The sequence below is a fragment of the Brassica rapa genome, chromosome A10 (genome assembly GCF_000309985.2).
Source record: "Brassica rapa cultivar Chiifu-401-42 chromosome A10, CAAS_Brap_v3.01, whole genome shotgun sequence".
Classification (NCBI taxonomy): domain Eukaryota; kingdom Viridiplantae; phylum Streptophyta; class Magnoliopsida; order Brassicales; family Brassicaceae; genus Brassica; species Brassica rapa.
Genome location: NC_024804.2, coordinates 7444420 through 7450254, shown reverse-complemented (window position 1 = coordinate 7450254; position 5835 = coordinate 7444420). Strand labels below are relative to the sequence as shown.

The window sequence follows — 5835 nt, the reverse complement described above, 5'->3', positions numbered from 1 at the left end:
AGGTCAGAAAATAGATGCTCAGGGAACTGTAATCCCTGATGCTGATGCTACAGGAGCTGCTCAACCTGTAGATGAGGACGCTCGATCGAAACCACTGGCCGACTACAATCGCCCAGATGAGTACTATTCCAACCGATCAGCTATTCGACTTTCGGAGATCCAGAAGCAGAATTTCGAGTTGAAGCCTCAATACTATACTTTCGTGTCGCATATACCCTACTCTGGGTTACCGCACGAGCATCCTATGGACCATTTGGAACGGTTCGAGGATCTAATCGCTGCCATTCGGATGGAAGGAGTCCCCGAAGATTACCTGTTGTGCAAGCTCTTCAGATACACGCTGAATGGAGAAGCGATGCACTGGCTTATGCAGCAACCCACAGGATCTTTAACATCCTGGAGCGACATCAAGAATGCTTTCTTACGAAACTTCTTCGATGAGGCGCGCGCTGAAGAACTTCGGAACAAAATTTCCACATTCTCGCAGAAGGCTGGAGAGTCTTTCAAAGATGCGTGGATTAGATTTAGGTTCTTCCAGCGAGACTGTCCACACCACGGATTTAACGAAGTGCAGCTGCTAAGCACTTTCTTCCGAGGTCTCGCCTTACAGTATCAAATGGCCCTTGATACGGCGAGTGAAGGAAACTTCACTACTCGGAATCCGTTGGAAGCTGTGAGACTTATCGAAAACCTTGCTAACAGCAGCAGCACCAAAAACACTGACTCTGAACGGAAGAAGTCTGTAGCCTCTATCGGGAAGGAACAGATGGACGAAGTAAGAGCTAAGTTAGATGTGGTGCACGAGCTTCTTAGGAAGCAAGTCTGTTCAGCTGAAGGAGAAGTAGCAGATACATAAGGAGAAGAAGATGTGAACTACATCGGAGGTACCGGATTTCAAAAATTTGGAAACCAGGGCGGAAACAAAAACTTCTTTGGAAATGGCCAAAGAAGTAACCAGAGTTCACAATTTCAAAAACCCTTCAACAACAGCAAGAGCTACTCGAACTCTTACTACCAAAATCCACCACCCCAGACTCAAGAAAGCAAGATCGAAGAAATGCTTGATCGAGTACTGTTGGGACAACAACAAATCACTGTGGATTTCAACGGTAAGATAGACTCCGCCTACAACAATCTGAACACCAAAATCGAGACCTTAGGGACTCAGGTGAGAAACTTGAAACCCAAGTAATTCAGACGGGCGAGACTATAAAGAGGCAAGAAGCTTTCGCTAGAGAGGCAGGAGCCGACAAAGGGAAACACCACGTAAATGCCATCATAGATGATGAATTCTGGCAACTGGTAAGAAATGAAAACCTTGAGGAAGGATATTTCGAAATCGAAAGCTCCATGAGTCTGTCTCCGCGGATCTCAATGGTGTCGACCGATGTCGATGAACTCGCATCGATCGACAGACCATGATGAAGATCGATGGACGGATTACTTCAGTCATCGATCGACGTCGTCTGCCAAATCGAGTGAATACAATGCGGTTCGAATTCTAACTCCTGAAGAATTCGCAGATAAGCATCCTCACCCACTCTCCCCTTTCTATGAAAAAATCGATCGATCGGTTGAGCCAACCATTGATCGACAGAGTGAGTCCAACTTCGATCGTCACAACACACCTCCCATCGATCGACAGGCACCTCTGACATACCGAGTGCGGTTACCCTCAATCGATAATGATTACATCAATGCACTCAGACCACCACCTAAACCATTAGCAAACCCACCCGAACCAAAACCCAACCCTTTAAATAGTTCTCCAGAATCAGTTCAAGAAGAACAAGAATCTGAAGGGAGAAGGTTAAGGAAAAGAAAGGAGAAGATTCCTAAAAACCTTAAGAGGGAAGCTAACGATAAGGAGATGGATGGTTTCAGTAAACGAGTCCTCAGAATCCCAATCGAAAAACCTTTTGATGAAGCTTATTTCACACACCGGTTATGGATGTTCTTCAGAGAAACAAAGGTAACTGAGGAGGACATTAGGAGAATGTTTCATCAAGTCAGAGAGAAGATGAAACATAGGATCACATTGACGAAGAAGAGTGATCCTGGGAAGTTTGCAATACCATGCGTAGTCAAGGGTGTTGAATTTCTCCATTCAATGTGTGACACAGGAGCATCAGTTAGTATCCTCCATACGATCATGGCAGACCAGCTTGGTTTGACCATCGAACCCTCAACAGAATCCTTCACCTTCGTGGATTTTTCAGAGAAACGATCAGGAGGTATCATAAGAGATCTGGAGGTACTGATTGGTAATGCCCTTGTCCCTGTAGATTTTCATGTCTTAGTCATCGAGCTTAACTGGAACTCTTCACTTCTGCTTGGAAGATCTTTCCTAGCTACAATAGGAGCTGTATGTGACATGAACAAAAACAAATTGTGTCTAACGCTCATAGACCCAAACATCCACTACGACCCCATCCGACCTAAGAGAAAGGTAATTAATTATGTGGATTATGGGAAAGAACTTGGCTTCATTGGCGCATGCCATTGTGGAGCAGGGTATGAATCAGAGTACGAAACAAAGTACTCGGAATCGATCGACACCCCAACCTTTCCATCGATCGATTCCAATGAGTCAATGGTGACCGCTGACCGCAACAACACGTCCTTCGACGTAATGCACCCAATTGACCATTTTGCTTCACCTAATCATTGTTACCAACATTTTGCTTTCCAACCTCCAACCAAGAGAGGACATGATGATTATTCCATAGGCAGTTGGGCAGACAGTGGTTTCCATGAAATTTTTGCAGTTGACACTGTAATTACTTCACCTCATGAGGAACATACCGAGGAATACGATGAGGATTATTGGAAAGAACGTGCAATAGAAATGTCTTTGCAGGATAAAGACTTGAAACACATAAGTTCACCAACACGTTTCCAACATCGATCGACGCTGTGCACTCCACATCGGTCGATTCCCACCCTCGTCCAGCAAAACAACCGCTCACATCGATCGACACCCCGAAAGGAACATCGATCGATATTCGCGCCGCAGCGAAAATTCAGGAGCAGGAGAATATTCTCTCCCCAACTAGGTTTGCAGATACCTATATAAATAGTTTTGCACCTCCGAAACCACCTACACACATCAAAGCAAACACACAAGCAAATAAGATGAACACTCTTCCTTCTACATCAACAGAAAAATCCATGAAGAGCAATCATCTCAAGAACACAAGTTCTGCAGAAATTACTCTGCCATCGATCGATGTAACTATATCTACATCGATCGATACCACTCTAAACCCTAATCTCTCTATTTCTAGAATGAATAATTATGCAAACATTGATTACGGTTTTCTAACACCTGATGAATTTGGTATTTTCAGGGACCCAGATGGCAACGCACGTGCAATGGATGGAAGGATTTTACAAGTGTCCAGAGAGGACATAGCAGACATCCTTCAAGTAGGCAATGGACCTGACAACCTGTTCTCACAGCAACGTGGCACTCCAGACGTCATTCAAACAAATCCTAACAACCACGCAGGAGTCACCACAACAGAGACCAACCCAGATCTATCACGCCAATCAAAAAGGCAAGCATCGATCGACGGTACAACGGAGAAATCGATCGACAGGGTAACACCAACGTCGATCGATATGGATGAACCGACGTCGATCGACAGACGGTATGACTGTGGGAACCGCGCTTTCGACATGTATGGAGCCAGAAAGTTCACTTGGGAACAAAGGGACGAGTATTGAGTATACAGAGATGAGCTTGGACACGCACGAGGCGCAGCTGGTGAGATGATACCTATCACAAAGGACAACATCAGGAAAATACTGGAAAGAGCATCTCTTTTTGAAGAGAGCCACATCTGTCTTCCAGAACATGCCACATCCTTCACACTCGCAAGACTGGCACCAGAACTCTACACCAAAGAAGAAATCAATGAGATGGTGTTTGGAATTTGTGGAGCTCAGGAGAAACTGGGAGAGGAGCTCAAAACATTGGTGGAAGATACACATCAGCCTTTGGATAGAGGCTACAATGAGCTTTTCAGATGTATGGCAGAAATGAGGACAGAAATTGAGAGCTTACGTCAGCAACTTGAGAAGGAAGCTACGACCTCAGCATCGATCGACGCACCACGTGCAACATCGATCGACGTCAGTCTTCCCACAGCTCAGATCCCTGCAGAACCGCGATGTTCAACACAACATAGGGATGAATGGGAAGTCTCATACATCGACACGAGGATAAACAACGTGGACTGGCTAAGCACTAAATCGAGCTGCTACTACAGCAAGATCTGGACACCATTCGCAAGAAGGACCAACAACCAGCCACATCGATCGACATGTGCACCTTCACATCGCTCGACGCCAAAGTCTCAACCATGAATGAGAGGCTGAGGACTTACGAGGATATGCATGACCGTGTTATATCACCAGTCATGACATATTTAGACAAATTGTCTAGTAAATTACTTCATGCCCAAAAGGATATTGAGAACATTACTAATCAAAGTTTTTTGCAGGCAAAATCAGCATCGATCGACAGGCTACGAGGACCCTGGATCGATGGCAAGAAACTTGTGGAGTTACTTCCTTACACAGCAGCAGAGGTTGACAAGATTGTTGGGGTCAAAAACGGTTACGACAAATTTAACATTCAAAACGTCCGAAGAAGAAAATAAGAGTTTCTCCGAAGAGTACTTTTCGAAATAGATTCTTCCTTACGAAAAAGCTTGGCGGAAGAAAGAATCGAGACGTCCGACGAAAGCTCGAAACAGGTCGTTACGCAGCGACTGAACGTCCGTCCCGCTCGGTCGCTACGTAGCGACCGAGCGATCGTCCCGCTCGGTCGCTACGTAGCGACCGAACTCAAGCCAAGGCTAGGTCGCTACGTAGCGACCAAACGATCGTCCCGCTCGGTCGCTACGTAGCGACCGAGCGATCGTTCCGCTCGGTCGCTACGTAGCGACCGAGCTCGAACCAAAGCTCGGTCGCTTCGTAGCGACCGAGCGCTTGTCCCGCTCGGTCGCTACGTAGCGAACGAGCTCGAGCCGAAGCTCGGTCGCTACGTAGCGACCGAGCGATCGTCCCGCTCGGTCGCTACGTAGCGACCGAGCTCAGCCAAGCTCGGTCGCTACGTAGCGACCGAGCGATCGTCCCGCTCGGTCGCTACGTAGCGACCGAGCTCGAGCCGAAGCTCGGTCGCTACGTAGCGACCGAGCGATCGTCCCGCTCGGTCGCTACGTAGCGACCGAGCTCGAGCCAAAGCTCGGTCGCTACGTAGCGACCAAGCGATCGTCCCGCTCGGTCGCTACGTAGCGACCGAGCTCAGCCAAGCTCGGTCGCTACGTAGCGACCGAGCGATCGTCCCGCTCGGTCGCTACGTAGCGACCGAGCTCGAGCCGAAGCTCGGTCGCTACGTAGCGACCGAGCGATCGTCCCGCTCGGTCGCTACGTAGCGACCGAGCTCGAGCCAAAGCTCGGTCGCTACGTAGCGACCGAGCGATCGTCCCGCTCGGTCGCTACGTAGCGACCGAGCTCGAGCCAAAGCTCGGTCGCTACGTAGCGACCGAGCGATCGTCCCGCTCGGTCAGCGACCGAGCTTTCGCTCGAGCTCGGTCGCTACGTAGCGACCGAGCTCAAGCCAAAGCTCGGTCGCTACGTAGCGACCGAGCACTCGTTTCGCTCGGTCGCTACATAGCGACCGGGCTCGAGCCAAAGTTCGGTCGCTGTGTAGCGATTGAACCTTTCCGAACATCGATACGACACCAGTCCTTGCATTCTCGTCAAACCTTCGAATGCTATCTCCCGAAGACCGTAGCAAGCTCAGTCTATGTTTCCCGCTATTCT

At 48.4% G+C, this 5835-nt stretch overlaps 1 non-coding gene across 1 annotated transcript; it reads right to left on the bottom strand.

Annotated features, from left to right (window-relative positions):
• Window positions 1-455: 455 nt before the first annotated feature.
• Window positions 456-561, bottom strand: LOC117129432. The gene has a single exon (XR_004453081.1). It is a non-coding gene; the product is annotated as a small nucleolar RNA R71 (small nucleolar RNA).
• Window positions 562-5835: the final 5274 nt, after the last annotated feature.